Raw genomic sequence first — 16,789 nt, 5'->3', positions numbered from 1 at the left:
AAGCCAGATGCAATGCTGTAATGTGTTTCTGATATGTGCCGAGCAGATGCGGCATGACCCAATAGCAAGTGTTTAGTTTGACTTGATAAACTTAAAAATAAAATAATTAAATATAAATAAATAAATAAATAAATAAATAAATAAATAAATAAATATATATATATATATATATATATATATATATACACACACACACGCAGCTGTTAATAATCACAAAATATCAAGACCATAAAAATGAGAGCATGAGTACAAAAAAATGAAAGAATAAAAAGAAAAACAGAAAAAAAGACATTTATTACAATTTGATGATCTTGTTTGTACAATTTATATTGGTATATGCATTTTTTATGGATAATGCAGGGAGAATGTTTTGTGGTTGGGTGTGAATGAGTGGTTTGAGTGGTATGAAGGGTATGTAGTTGTATTTTATTATGTAAAACAACCTATTGACAATTTTGATAAAGAATGTTTTTGAAAATAAAGGTATAAAAGTGCAATACTTGCAAGATATGGTGGTGAGAATATTACATAGGGATGGTATAGAATGGATAGATGTGGAAGGAATATGTATTATGCTGAGGAAAACAAAGAGAAACAGAGCTCACAGATTCACCACTGAGTTACCCTTCACCAATGGCCAGTGGAAACAGTCAAGTTAGAGACAGTATTTTTACAATTAACTATACATTTCTGTTACAAGAAATGCAACAACTTACATCATTCAAAGAAAAAAAAAACCCTCAAACAGAAATAAGTTATACAATTCATAACTCCCCTGTGAGGAAGTGTCTAGGCCTTTTTTAGAACATACCCACCTTCTATATCCTAATCAAACTGTCTTCCACAAATATCATAATACTGAAACACAACTTAGACATGCTTACCTCTATTTAGGCAAAACTAGATCAAGGTGAGACTATGCTAGTCCTGTCCCTTGTTCTCTCAACAGCATTAGATCTAGTAGACCACACCATACAGAGACTGGAGCTGACCTCTTATATATGCAGATGACATACAAATTCTGGCAATTGGGAATCCACAAAATTTTCTATCACTTAACTTAAAATTGGCACCAACTGTTTAAAGTCTAACCGGATGCAATGAATCAGTAAGACAAAGGGCCCTCTTATTTTCTAGATGATGGATTGGGCTATATTGACATTACAGATACTGAATCCCCATTACCAAGTCGGTAAAACTTTTGGGTGTAATTGCAGATTCCAATTAGAATTTTCATCTACATATCGCCTCTGTACCTGCCCATGTAAATCACTATCAAGCTCATTTTTAAAGCACTTAGCCTCCCAAAGTTCCATAGAAACCTATGGAACTTAGCCTCCCAAAGTGCTTTGAAAATATGCCTCTTTGAATATCAATCGGAGAATTCTATGTAATCCAATTCCTAAAATACCCTGTTCTATTGGCTTCATTGTTCAGTGTATTCATGTGAACTACACATTAAAAAAAAAATCTAATAAAAGACAAAGCTTTTAACTATCAGCATCCAGTAAACACCATATTTTAGGTATTACTGCTTCTAACAGAGTTGCACTGACAAAGAAGGCATCCTACTGTTGATAGTATGACAGCAATATAGCATGTCAAGCTCTGACACAGTAATCCTAGGATTTTAGGTAATACATCTCAGACAATCTAGCATAAAGTGGCATAAAATGGGCTATATATTCAAGAATATGACATAGGGATACAGTGGGGGAAAAGCATTTTGAAAACACAGTCACTAGTTTAGCTTTCAAGAACTTTTGTTTGCTTTGATAAGAGAATTGTCATGAACTGAGGCAGTCAATATTCTTTGAGCTTGCGTCTTTGACCCATCCTGGTATGCCTTTAGTAGTGCTTGCATCAATAAGACTAGACAGAGCTAATTAGCAACAACAGTAGATTTGTAGATTTATGGCCGTAGCACAACTTCATTAACAAAATCTCATTAATCATTGCAAAAGCTACCACTGTCATCCAGCAAAATATATAACACAACTATGAGTAATCATAACAAAAGGTGACTAGGCCATTTTTGTTATATGGTACACAGCACACAGATCCATCATAGTCATATTATTTGAAAATCTGCATGGGGTATGGACCGTCAAAGTCACCCCTTCAATGTCCTTCATCTCTTTTGAGAAAGCTGCCATCAAAGCATCACTCCCTTTTGCAATGCCTAGAAACTAACCCTCACAATTCCATCTGAATTCTCCCTGAGTCTCTCTCTTCAAACCACCACCCCTTCCTCATTAGCTTAATACTATCCAGACTTATGAGCTCCTGCTTTTCTCCCGTATCCTCAGATTTTTCCTTCTCCACCCCTATCTCCCCCTCTCCCCATCATCCACTACCCTGTACATTCAACTTCTGCCCATTCGTGCCTTTTAACTGCTTCACTCCATTCCCAGATATTACCTCGGCAGCAGACTATGGTCCTTCTCCATTACTTTCTTCCATGAACACTGAAGAGAAATATTTGTTTAGCATGTTTGCTTTAACCTCATCACTGTCCACATAGCTACTGTCAGCATCCTTCAGTCTTACAATTCCATTCCTATCTTTTCTCCTTTCCCCAATATATCTGAAAAAGGTCTTGTTACCTCTCTTTACATCTTTAGACATTTTTTCCTTCTGCCTGCACTTTCGCTAGCTGTACTTCCCTCTTCACTTCCTTGATCCTCTCACTGAGTTCTTCTTAATTTGTTGAATGAATCCTCTTTTGCCCTTATTTTTTTGAGCTACTGTTTGGAGAACCATATAAGCTTCCTGTTTCTCTTGTTTTTTTTTCAGTCATTTTCCACATTTATTATCACCATACAACTTTTGAGCATTTTGCACTGAGTAAATTAGCCTATGTTCACCATTTTTGTTCACCCCAACTGTCTTTTTTGACTGTCATATCACAAATGCAATACTCACTATATAAACAGGGACTTTTACTATTATGATCATTTTGCATATCCACACATTTGCAAATGCATGTTTTATATTTTTATAGTTTATTATATTTATTTTTGAATGTAATATGTAAAACTTTGTATGATTTGTACAGATCCCTGATGCAGGTGTTTGTGACAAAACATGGCCCATGTCGGGAATCTCATTAAAGAACTGCTTTGCCACCCCACCCTTGTAGGCCCCTTAGTGCTTTTTTTCTGCTAATTTTATAAAAAGCCATTTCATACACACTAACATGATTTTATAAAACTAATCCTTCAAGATATACTTATTTTTGTGGCCTGCCTGGTCATCTATTTCATATGTTTAGCAGATGACTATCACTGCTTAGAAATATAAGTTAAAGGAGCAATTCTACAACTTAATGCCTTGATAGCTTGCACTGAGTGCCAATTCTTTAATGGCATCTTGGTGTCAAGATTTCATTGCAGAATAGTAGTGTAAAATGGCATACTGACACACCTACATTTATAGGCTGCCTGCATATGCCAGGGTCTATGGCTGGTGTAAGCTGGCATGCCTTAGTGGACAATGCAGTGTACGCAAATGATTGCATTCCTCCTTAAGGTGTGCTCATGACACCCATGTTCCATCTGCATGTATGCCCTCCTTGGTCGCCACATCTCAAAAAAAGATATAGTGGAATTAGAAAAGGTACAGAGAAGGGTGACGAAAATAAGGGGATGGGATGACTTCCCTATGAGGAAAGGCTAAAGCGGCTAGGGCTCTTCAGCTTGGAGAAAAGGCAGCTGAGGTGAGATATGATAGAGGTCTATAAAATAATGAGTGGAGTTGAACGGGTAGATGTGAAGCGTCTGTTTACACTTCCCAGGAAACCCCCCCCCCCCCCCCAACACTCCTACCTTAAATAAAATCCCAAACAGACACAACAAAATGATCTTCACCAAACTAATTCTAATAACCTTCACATTATCCTTAATCCACCAAACACTATCCACCCCCTCACAAACACCAACAACATACCCACAATACTCAACCTCTTCAGATTACCCAGGCACAACACACCTCACCAGAACAACAATAATCAAAACAATGAAAAAACCACCCCACGGGGACAAACATATCACAAAGGAAAGAAAGGACATAACAAACCTACACAACAAGAGAACAGACAACTTAAGAAAATTATCACAACTATGAACATAAAAGACCCCTACCAAACAATTCAGGTGGGATACATAAACGCTAGATCAGTAGTAAATAAAAACAACAATAACAACTGATTGGATTACGGCAGACAATCTTGACCTATTACTCATCAGCGAAACATGGATCCACGATCACAAGGACCCCATAATCCTAGAACTTTGCACCCCAGGCTACAAAATTACACACTGGACAAGGAAAAAACGAGGAGGTGGAATAGCACTAATCTATAGATCCCACTTCACCGTAAGAACAACTGCTGAGTCTATAACACCAAAACTCAAAATTGCCTCAGTTAGAATCCACCATGCTACCCTGCTCGACCATCTAAACGTGGTCCTGTTTTATAGACCACCAGGAAACTGGCAAGAATGCCAGTCAAAATTTATGGATTTCATATCGAATACATGTATATCCAGCTCCAATCTACTCATAATAGGTGATATAAACCTACACCTGGAAGTCCCTAATGCAACCAATACAAGGGATTGCAAAGACTTCCTACAATTATGGGACCTTAACTTGCCTAATATGCAAGCTACACATGTCAATTGACCTCATTACTTACAAATTATCCTTAGACTCAAACCTTTTAATAACAGATACAAAATGGACGGCCATACCATGGTCAGATCACCATAAATTAAACGTAGCCCTTCAATGGTGGAAAAAAGACACACAACCCAAGCAAGAATGCACAATCTACACCACTAGAGGATAGATTGATCCTGTTACATTCTGGCAACAGATCTACAAAAATGATTGGATAAAACAGACAGACTCCAAACACTATCTCCAAAACTGGGATGACAGATGCAGGAACATACTAGACAAAATTGCTCCACTACAAACAAGAACCACACGAAGACACAGCTCAATACCTTGGTTCAACAAAGAACTGAAAAAACTAAAAACACAAGTCAGGAGACTCGAGGGTGCATGGCAAAAAACAAAAACTGAACATACACTCAAAGCCTGGAAACAAATGCAAAGAAAATACAAATATACAATAAGACAAACCAAAAGAGCTTTCTACAAAACCAAAATAGGACCAGATTACAAAGATGCACATAAACTCTACCAACTCGTAAATAAACTTATAGACACTGCACCGGTTACCACAGCCAGCACAGATACCCCATCGGCAGACCAACTTGCCAAATACTTCAATGAAAAAATTATAAAACTTTGATCCACACTACCACTCAATACCACTGATCACGAAAAATTTATGGATTGCCTGGACCCTACTCCCAGTGAACACCCAGCAGACCGAACCTGGAATAACTTCGACTTGCTAACCGAAGAAACCATCACTCAAGCACTCAACAAATTCTCCAAAATCCACTCCAAACTGGATATTTGCCCCAGCAACCTAATAAGGCTCGCCCCCATACGCTTCATAACAGACCTTACGTCACATTTGAACTACATGCTACAACACGGCAGTGGCGTAGCCAGACTGCCAATTTTGGGTAGGCCTGAACCCAAAGTGGGTGGGCACAAAATTTTCTCTCTACCCCCCTCCCCCAGCAAAATTTAGTCACACTAATCAGATGCATTTGTCACACAGGGTAAAGTGCTGCTTTTCAGTGCATCAGATTTCAGACAATTTATTTAATAGCCTAACACCCTTTTCAATGGGCTTTCAGAGGCCAAAACCTCCTGCCTAAGGTCAGTATAATGCTGTTACGGTATTCTCTCCTGACCTAAGGAAGGAAGTATTGGTCTCTGAAACTTTATTAACAAAGGTACCATATTACTTTATCCTAAATTAAAAATAAATTTATTTTCTTTACCTTTGTTGTATGGCCATTTACTTTTTCTCATTGTGTTGCTCCCAGTCTCTAGATTCTGCTTTCCTTCGTTTTTGCTTAACTCTTCTGCCACGGTTTCCTGGCCATTTCTCATTTTTCTCTCCTTTTTCTTTGCTTTCTTCAATATTTTTCTGCCTCTCTCTCTCTCTCTCTGTCCAGATTTAATTCATTCTTACTATCCATTCTTTAATTTCCTTCATCTACTTATGGCTTTTCATCTTTTTCTCACCCTTGTTCTCCCCATGCCCCTTCCTCTTATTCTCCAGTCTTTCACTACTCTCCTTTTCCATCCAGCAGCTCTCTTCTTTCTCTCCCCATCCTTCCAGTGTCTCTCCTCTCTCTCTCCCCATCCTTCCAGTAGTCTCCCCTCTTTCTTTCTGCATTCTTCCATCCAGCGTCACCTCTTTCTCCCTACCCTTCCATTCAGCGTCTTCCCTCTTTCTCCCTACCCTTCCATCCAGCGTCTCCCTTTTTCTCTCCCCATCCTTCCACCCATCTACCCTCTCTCCTGATCCTTCCATCTAATGTCTCTCTCTACCTTCTTCTAACCAGTGTCTCTCTATCTCTCTACCCTTTTCTGTTCAGTGTCCCTTCTCTCTCCACATCCTTCTAGTCTCTCCCCTTTCTCTTTGCATCCTTTCATCCATCTCCCCTCTTTCTCTCCCCATCCTTCCATCCAGTGTCTCTCTCCCCATCCATCCGTTTTCCCTCTCTCTCTCCCCATCCTTCCATCTGTTTTTCCCTCATTCTCTCTCCATCCTTCCATCTGCTTTTTCCCTCTTTCTCTCCCCATCCTTCCATCTGCTTTTTCCCTTTTCTCTCCCCATCCTTCCATCTGGAGCGACGCAGGGGAAGTGATGTAAGAGACGGGAGGAGCCTGCAGAGCCAGCAGCCAATGCCTCAAGGCTGCCTGCGGAGGTGCCGCACTTTTTTTTTTCAACTTTTTTTGTCGTTAGCGCTCAGCTCAGTCAGCTGAGCGCTTCTTCTTTTTGTAGCGCCGGCCCTGCTGCTCAATAGGAAAAGCAGCAGTGGCCGGCAATGGGAGCTGGTGCTGGCTTGGAGGAAAAGTAGGCGGCCAGTGTCTGTGCGCTTGGGTGGGTGGGCCAGAGCTGAAATTGGGTGGGCCCACCCGTAGCTGCGCCCCTGCAACACGGACTTTTCCCCAAGGACAAAGGAAATATTTTACTTACACCCATACCCAAAGACTTAAAGAAAAAAATTAAATGACACAACCAGCTATCGACCAGTTGCATCCATCCCCCTGATAGTAAAACTAATGGAAAGTATGGTAACCAAACAATTCACAATACTACATGAATCGCAGTCAGGATTTCGATCCAACCATAGTACTGAAACAGTGCTAACCACTCTCATAACCAAATTTAAACACCTAATTGCAACTGGAAACAATGTGCTACTCCTACAATTTGATATGTCCAGCGCGTTCGACATGGTCAGCCACCAAATACTCCCTAACATCCTAGACTACTTCGGGATTGGAGGAAACGTACTAGGATGGTTTAAAGGCTTCTTAACAGCAAGATCTTACCAAGTGATCTCAAATTCAAAAATATCAACACCATGGAAACCTGAATGTGGTGTACCACAAGGATCACCGCTCTCACCAACCCTTTTCAACTTAATGATGACACCTTTAACCAAATCATTGTCCAACCAAGGACTTAACCCGTACATCTATGCCAACGATGTTACGATATACATCCCATTCAAACAAGACATAACCAAAATCACAAATGAAATCACACATAGCCTCCAAATAATGAACTCATGGGCGGACACATTCCAACTAAAGCTAAACACAGAAAAAACACAGTGTCCCATACTGTCCTCACAATACAACACAAACAAACCCAATACCATAAACACCCCAGACTACACTCTCCCGGTCTCAGACAGCTTGAAAATTCTGGGAGTCACTATTGACCAAAATCTCACACTTGAAGACCATGCAAAAAATACAGCAAAGAAAATGTTCTACTCAATGTGGAAACTTAAAAGAATCAAACCTTTCTTCCCAAGGGAAGTATTCCGCAGCCTAGTACAATCAATGGTGCTAAGTCATCTAGACTACTGCAATGCCATTTAAGCCAGACTCATATTTGGGAAAACGAAATATGAAAGTGCCAAACCCCTAAGAGAAAAACTACACTGGCTCCCGCTAAAAGAACGAATTGCGTTCAAAGTCTGCACCCTGGTCCACAAAATCATCTACAGAGAAGTACCGACCTACATGCTAGACCTTATATACTTGCCTATTAGGAACGCAAAAAGATCATCACGCACATTCCTCAATCTCCACTACCCTAACTGTAAAGGGATAAAATACAAATCCATATACGCGACCAGCTTCTCATACATCTGCACACAGCTATGGAACGCACTACCGAAGGCCATAAAAACAACGCAAGACCTAACCATCTTCCGAAGACTACTGAAAACAGATCTTTTCAAGAAGGCCTACCATAAACATCCATCTTAAATACTAAAAATTAACATTATACACGATCTATACAAATCCGAACTTTTATCACATGACTGCTCAACCTCTTTGCTATTAATGATCAAGCACTACCACTTTAAATCTTATGCTGAATAGGACTTCTCTACAGTTGATGACCTAATGTCTGTTACAATCTAATTTATTACTCAGGAACCTTCTTGCACTATCATAATGTATTCTTTACCATGTATGTATTCACATGGTATATATATACCACGATCTGTTCCATATACACTATGTTCCATATATGTTACCATGTATGTATGCGCCATGTATGTTACCATGTGTGTATGCTCCTTAATGCAATACCATTTGTAATTCTGTTACGCGGAAATGGCAACCGCCATTACGGCAAATGTAAGTCACATTGAGCCTGCAAATAGGTGGGAAAATATGGGATACAAATGCTACAAATAAATAAAATAAAAGTACTAGGACTAGGGGGCATACGATGTAGTAAATTTAAATCGAATTGGAGAAAATGTTTCTTCACTCAACATGTAATTAAACTCTGGAATTCGTTGCCAGAGAATGTGGTAAAGGCAGTTAGTTTAGCGGAGTTTAAAAAAGGTTTGGAAGGCTTCCTAAAGGAAAAGTCCATAGACCATTATTAAATGGACTTGGGGAAAATCCACTATTCCTGGGATAAGCAGTATAGAATGTTCTGTACTTTTTTGGGATCTTCCCAAGTATTTGTGACCTGGATTGGCCACTGTTGGAAACAGGATGCTGGGTTTGATGGACCTTTGGTCTTTCCCAGTATGGCAATACTTATGTACTTATTTGTAGTTACGTGCTATGGCACTTATGTGCTCCCTTACAGAATAGCACAAAGTGCATTTGTGTGTATAAGTGCCAATTAAGGTGCCACTTAGATGCTCAGTTATAGACTTGTCCTGCCCATGTCTAAATAGACTTGATATGAAATGCCCCAAATCCCTTCCCTTTTTTGGATGGCTAGTTTTAGCCATATACACTGGGATTCTATATATCACACCTTGATTTCTGCTCAGAAATCAAAGCGTGTTCCGTAACAATGAGCATAACTTAATTAGTTGACAAGCTAGTCAGCACTGATAACTGGATGTTAACCAATTTATGATCACTACTTGCTAAGTGTATTCTGTAATGTGATGCATGTAAATTCTAAGTCGCATAGTTGAAAAGTGGGTGTGATTATGGGAATGGAATGGGCAGGCCGTGGGCGTTTCTAAAATCTATTCGCGTTATTATAGAATGCACCTGCTCTGCACCTAATTTAAGCATTGGGATTTATACCAGGTTTTAGTTGGCATAATTAACCGTGACTAAATTTAGATACGCAGAGCAGCACTCAGTGTATTCTATAATGTACATCTACATTAAAGCGTACTTTATAGAATATGCTTTGATTTCCATGTGGAAATCGAGGAGCGATATATAGAATCTAGCCATTAATGACATACATGTCCAAAATTATCTATTAAACACCTAGGGATATTTTTTTTAATGAAAACTACTCATGTGGTTGGCCCCACCTCTGATGGAATAAGTGTTTTTGACTATTGACATGGTTGTATTTACTACTACTACTTATCATTTCTATAGCGCTACTGGACGTACGCAGCACTGTACACTTGAACATGAAGAGACAGTCCCTGCTCAACAGAGCTTACAATCTAATTAGGACAGACAAACAAGACAAACAAGAGATAAGGGAATAGCAAACTGAGGATGATAAAATAAGGGTTCTAAACAAGTGAATAAGGGTTAGGAGTTAAAAACAGCAACAAAAAGGTGGGCTTTTAGCTTAGATTTGAAGACAGCCAGAGATGGAATTTGACATACTGGCTCAGGAAGTCTATTCCAGGCATATGGTGCAGCAAGATAAAAGGAACGGAGTCTAGAGTTAGCAGTGGTGGAGAAAGGAGCAGATAAGAAAGATTTACCCAGTGAACGAAGTGTCCCGTTGATCACGCTACTCCGTTGTCTCTCTTTATTAAGGGGCCCTTTTACTAAGCAGCGGTAAGCGCACAACGGCCTTACCGCGCACCAATCCAGAACTACCGCTGTACCATAATAGATAGCATGGAAGAACATTCAATAGCATAGACATAATACGATGCCAGCATAATACTAATGAAACATCTAAAAAGCACACATTAGAACATTCATTATTTAACCAGGGGTGGATTGACATCTGGGCAGAATGGATATTGGTCTCCTGCTGCCATCCCCACCTTTGCTTTTAGCACCCCTTCTGCACATTACAGCCACCTGGGATTACCTTGAAGAGCCCTGGTGGTCTAGCCTCTTCGGGGGGGGGGGGGGGGGGGGGGGGGAAAGAATCTCACTGTTTCCTGTTCACCACCGCTTCTTCTTAATGGCTGCCGAGACTTCCTATGTTAGTCTCGCGGGTCTCAGCAATCTTGTGAGACTGCCACAGGAAGTCTTGGCAGCCATTCTGAAGATGTGGTGGTGCAGGACAGAGCAGTGCAGCAGACAGGGTTCTTTCCTGCCCCAAAGAAGCCATTAGACCACCAGAGCCCTTCAAAATAGGCCTGGGGGGAGGGGGGGGGGGGCTGTAGTGTGCAGGGGGTGGGGTGGGGAAGAGAGGCACTGGGCCCTGCAGACTGCCCATTTGCCCATGGGGTCAGTCCGCCCTGTGTTTAACTTTGTACTAAGCAGAAGTTATGTCAACTTCTGTTCACTTAAGGATTCAATGAAATGTACAATTTGAACAGTAGTGGCCAACTTTTGCAGACAACTATATTTGCACAAAACAGATTTTATAAAATTAACCTACGAGGTTCATATAGTAGCAAAACAGCACACATTTTTAAGTGACATAAGAGTAGGCATGTTCTTGAGAGGATTTTGGGTACAGTCACAAAGTATATGCTTTCCTTATAAAATATGTATGGTCATGCATATTGTACACATATACTTTTTCCCTAGAGCTGGTGTAAATGTCTATGGTTTCAATATGAATGTGATTTCTGCTTCTTCCCTCTTTATATTTACAAGAGCATAGAGGGGCCTGTGTGTCTTTATTATAAACTTACCCCCCAATATGGCAATATAGACAACCTGCTATAAACTTACCCCCCAATATGGCAATATATTAAGTATTAGTGCACACTAACTGCTGTGTTAAATACATGAAGACTCATTTTAGATAAAATGTAGAAATCAGAATTAAGACGTCTAGGCTAGGTAGTATTTTAGAAAAGGATATGCCAACTTAAAAGCCTGTTCTAAAATACATGCAGAAATGCATGTATATGTACTGGCTAAAACTGTCAATGTCTAAAACCTCAAAGGCAACTCAGCAACATACATGTCTAAATGTTGGCACTTACATGTGTAAATTGGTATATCAGAACCTAGATTTGTAAGTATTGACCCAGAAATGTGCATATGAACCATTTTTGAAACCTACATGTATAAATGCTCCCAATTACGTACAAAGGCTACAATCACTTGAAATTTTTTTTTTGCAAGACACAAACACTTTGGGATTAAGAGAGCAACCTCCCCAAATCCCTCCTGCAGATCTCTGCCCAAAAAGAGAATTTTTGCAAAAACCTATACGTTTCTGGGAGCAGATGAAAATACCAACATTATTTTCACTGATCAGAGACATGCATTCCTGTACTTTTTTTTGGTTCCACCTTAGTCCCACCCAAACTCTGCCTTCTTGTCATATGCAATGTATTCCAGATTTACACGTGTAAATCCCATCTTTCTAAAATTGTGTTTTGTATACATATTCAATATTCATATGTAAATGTTGACATTTACATGTCTAAATCACAAGTAGGTCTTTTAAAATAAGGGCTATAATATGGAAATTCCTGTTAGTGGCCACTATATGGGTAGTGACTACACCTTGCAGGTAACATAGAGGTTGAAAGGTGTAGCTAGCTGTATTTTGCTTATTGGTCATGCTGTTAACACTAGGTATAATCACTGCTCTGTATTAACAACATGGCTGCCTTCCATCAATTAATTGATGGTGCCCTATCAATTAGCATCCCTTAACTTTGGCTGTTAACATGCGTTAGACACAAAACCTTAGCAAAGATTAGTAAATGGACCCCTTTATGCAGTAAATTCAGACCACAGAAATAGATGTCCTAAAAGTTAGTTGGATAACTTATCCAGTTAACTATAAAATGACATATACATGGGTCCAATTTAGGAAGCTAGTTACTAATTCGCAATATGGGGATAATGCACAATTTTTGCCAAATAGTGCACATTTGTCCTGTTTGTTCTGATTAGATTGTAAGCTCTTTCGAGCAGGGACTGTCTCTTACATGTTCAAGTGTACAGCGCTGCATACGTCTAGTAGCACTATAGAAAAAAGTAGTAGTAGTAGTATACATTGTGCATTATTTTACCCTAATACATGCTTTTTTACTGCAACGTGAGCTAATGAGATGAGAGCACCTAAATCTCATTATTAAGCAAACTGAATAGTGTGGGGTTTGGGTTTAACTTCATAAGCTGACATATTTATATAAAAATAATGCCAGTGTTGAGCTGCTGTTATTTTATCTTCTTGGAAGTATATAGATACTAAAAAAACATAGTCTGATGCTCTCAGGGGGCCATTTTAAAGTGCCTGGAGACTTTCTAATACTCTTAATACCTCCAATACAAACCCCTCCTCCTAATCATACCCCACCAACAGACATCCCACTACTTCCTTCACCTCAGAAGAGACTTCTCATCCCCTGAAACAGATCCTTGGCCAAATCCTTCCACAGACCTATCAAAGTTATCCCTCATGCCCAATGGGAGGAGGGGGGAGGAGCAGTTACCTGTAAAGTACAGTCTCTGTCCATTCTACGGCCAATTCTGTATTAGCTGTTAACAAGGCATGCAGAGGAGCCTACTTTTCTTCATAAAGTATTAGCATAAGTTGCCTAATGTTTAATTTGCAGGCGCAGACATTTACACCAGCTCTAGAGCTGGTGTTAATGTCCATGCTTATAGTTTGCAAGCTTGTGAGTAAATTATAGCATTTTATAATCTAAAGGGACGATTCTATAACAGGACACAACATTTAGGTGCCATATTTGGGTGGGCAGTGAGCCTATTCTATAAGAATTCTTGTATGTATAAGTGTTCCTTTAGAATGCTAGCATAAGCAGGAATTGGTGTGCCTAAAAGTGGATGCGCACATATATGCTAGGTCTATGGCAGGTGTAGATAGGCACAACTATGACATTTATGAGCATAACTTACAGTGTTCTGTAGACTGCCCATGTAAATGTTGGCCATGCTTATCACACATCCATGCTCCTTCCTTTTGAACACCTCCCCCCTCTCCCCGGCACTGTTTATCACTTGATCCAGTACCCTGAATATTCTTATTTTGTCATATCACAATAGAAAAAGGGTTCCAAAGTAAAGTAATAAAATAAGGCATATAGGGACAACTGTGACACATAACCTTAGCCAAAGCAAAGTAAGATGGCCAGCCATTTACCTTTACTATGTACCCCTTTCTTTCCTTTTCTTGTTAATCTATGAAAACATATGAACTTAAACTTTGAAAACATAAAAAAAGAGATTTAAAGAAGTACACTGTATTTAAAATATACACAAAATAAATATGGTGGAAGATTGTTTCAGTCAAATTTTTTTCACCAGTGAAGGAACAGCCAGCAATGTCGACTGTCTCACAAGATCCGTTGAAGCAAACACCCCCTGCTCGAGATACACACAAGGGAATCTCACATTTTACAGTACCACAGCTCTAGGCTATCAAACCACCGGCGCTGGGTTCAGGTTTAAGGGACTAAAAGATGCCTTGTTTCCAAAGCTGGGGCCTATCTTCATCAATCCCAGAACAGCATGAGCATCCTGATGCTGACCAATGTTGATGAAAACTTCTCATAGAAAGCTGCCCAGGGCCGAGCAAGGCAGCTGACGCAGGTGGAAGTAACTGCACCTTCACCTCTCATTTCAGTATTATTGAGAGCTCACAAAAGATAAAAAGGCAACAAAAATCAAAGATTAGGAGCTACCTTTTGACCCAACCACCTAATCAGGAGCATTTTTATAATAATTTAACAGTGCATACCCAAAAGCAGTATCTAAGTAACATCTTTTGCCAACTCTAATGGAAAGTAAAACATAGAAAATGAGAAGAAAATTATGTGAACAGTGAGTTAAAATCATGCACAGAAATCTGTTTTGCAATTCCAGACTGCAGTGCTGCTTAAAAAGAACATGTCCTTATATCATGATTTATTCCTACTATGATCCATTACTCTTCAAAGAAACAGTGCTAAAACTGATTATGCTGAAGTTATAATAATAATAATCAGAACTTATAACCCACTCAGGACTTGTAGTTCAGAGCGCCTAACAAACTTAAGAAGCTGGCTGTATCCAGGAAGATAACATAACAGTAAGTGCTTCACATATACTAAACAATTAAGGATACATTTATGATATAGAAGATAAAACATTTCTTACAAAAAAAAAGTCTTAGGGCCCTGTTTACTAAGCTGTGCTATAGGCACATTAGCATTTTAAGTGCATGCTAAAAATTAACACGCGCTAACACTAGAGACATCCATATATTTCTATGGGTGTCTCTAGAGTTGGTGTGTGCTAATTTTCAATGTGCGCTAAAAACGATGGCGCACCTTAGTAAACCTTAGTAAATATTTTGCCAAAATTCCTTATAATGGATAACTATCAAAAGCATAACAGAGATCTCCTTACCTAATTTTGAAGCTTGAAAGACAAGTAGATGGTCAAATAGTTTTAATCTTTTTATACCTTTAGGAGATGGAAAATAGAAAAACTATAATTCCTTAACCTGTGGTTCTTAGTGCATTCTGGGGGTCTTTTACTAAGGCGCACTCATGTTTTTGGTGCGCGCTATGGGCATTCCTATGGGCGTCTCTAACGTTTAGTGCACCGAAAATACTGTAATGCCTCTGTATCGTTCCAGGGTGCAACCTCACCTTCTCAAAAAAGATATAGCGGAATTGGAAAAGGTTCAAAGAAGAGTGACCAAAATTATAAAGGGAATGGAACTCTTCTCATATGAGGAAAGGCTAAAGAGGTTAGGGCTCTTCAGCTGGGAAAAGAGATGGATGAGGGGAGACATGATTGAGGTCTACAAAATCCTGAGTGGTGTAGAACGAGTAGAAGTGAATCGATTTGTTAGTCATTCTAAATGTACAAAGACCAGGGGACACTCAAGGAAGTTACAAATAGGAGGAAATATTTTTTCACTCAACAAATAGTTAAGCTCTGCTCTTTGCCAGAGGATGTGGTAACAGCAGTTAGCATATCTAGGTTTTAAAAAGGTTTGGACAAGTACCTGGAGGAAAAGTCCATAGTCTGCTATTGAGACAAACATGGGGACGCTACTGCTTTCCCTGGGATTGGTAGAATGGAATGTTGCCACTATTTGGGTTTGTGCCAGGTACCTATGACTTGGCTTGGCCACTGTTGGAAACAGGATATTGGACTAGATGAACCATTGGTGTGTCCCAGTATGGCTGTTCTTATGCTCTTATGTAACACTAAACACAGCTTTGCTGCACTCCTACTGAAAAAGATGCTCCCTTGACCAGGACATGCTCGAAAACTACTGACCAGTCTCTAATATTTCTTTCTTTGCAAAACTTATAGAACAGACTGTTTGCATTCAAATCAATGACTGGTTAATTGAAATTAAATTGGATAGACCTATGTCAATCTGGCTTCAGATCTGGGTATGGAACAGACAGTTCTTGTGTCCATTCTTGATGACCTGCACAGAAACTGTGACAGATGATCTGCCTTGAGACTAGTGTTGCTGGATTTCTCAGCAGCCTTTGACACTGTGGACTATAATATTATGCATATAAGGCTGGCAGAAAAAGGTATCAGTGGCATAACATTTACATGGTTCAAATCCTATTTGTCAGACAGACAACAATCAGTTCTGTTAAACAACAGGATATCATTACATTGGGCACTGAACTGTGGGGTGCCTCAGGGATCCAAACTGTCTCCCATTTTATTTAATATCTTCCTCAAGACTCTGGCTGAGCTGCTTCGGTTGATGGACACAAAATTCTGTATCTGTGCTGATGATGTGCAACTACTCATACCCACTGAACAAGATTTACCCCCAGTCTTGAGTAAACTGACTGCTTGTATAACCACAACTCAGGAATGGGCAAACAACAACAAAATCTGCCTGAACCCAAGCAAAACAGAGATTCTTTGTGTACCTAACACAAGTGGACAAATACCTGACTTCAAAATACCTTTTGGGAAGTGTGAACTCCCCTGAAATCAAAGGTCAAGAATCTTGGGA

The 16,789-nt window shown here is 39.6% G+C and overlaps 1 protein-coding gene across 6 annotated transcripts in view; it reads right to left on the bottom strand.

Annotated features, from left to right (window-relative positions):
* The window catches only part of TPK1 (thiamin pyrophosphokinase 1), a 453,486-nt gene that overhangs the window by 55,652 nt on the left and 381,045 nt on the right, over positions 1-16,789 (bottom strand). The window lies entirely within an intron of this gene.

The sequence above is a fragment of the Microcaecilia unicolor genome, chromosome 1 (genome assembly GCF_901765095.1).
Source record: "Microcaecilia unicolor chromosome 1, aMicUni1.1, whole genome shotgun sequence".
Lineage (NCBI taxonomy): Eukaryota > Metazoa > Chordata > Amphibia > Gymnophiona > Siphonopidae > Microcaecilia > Microcaecilia unicolor.
The sequence above is the reverse complement of the archived record's forward strand: the minus strand, read 5'-3'. Positions and strand labels throughout refer to the sequence as shown.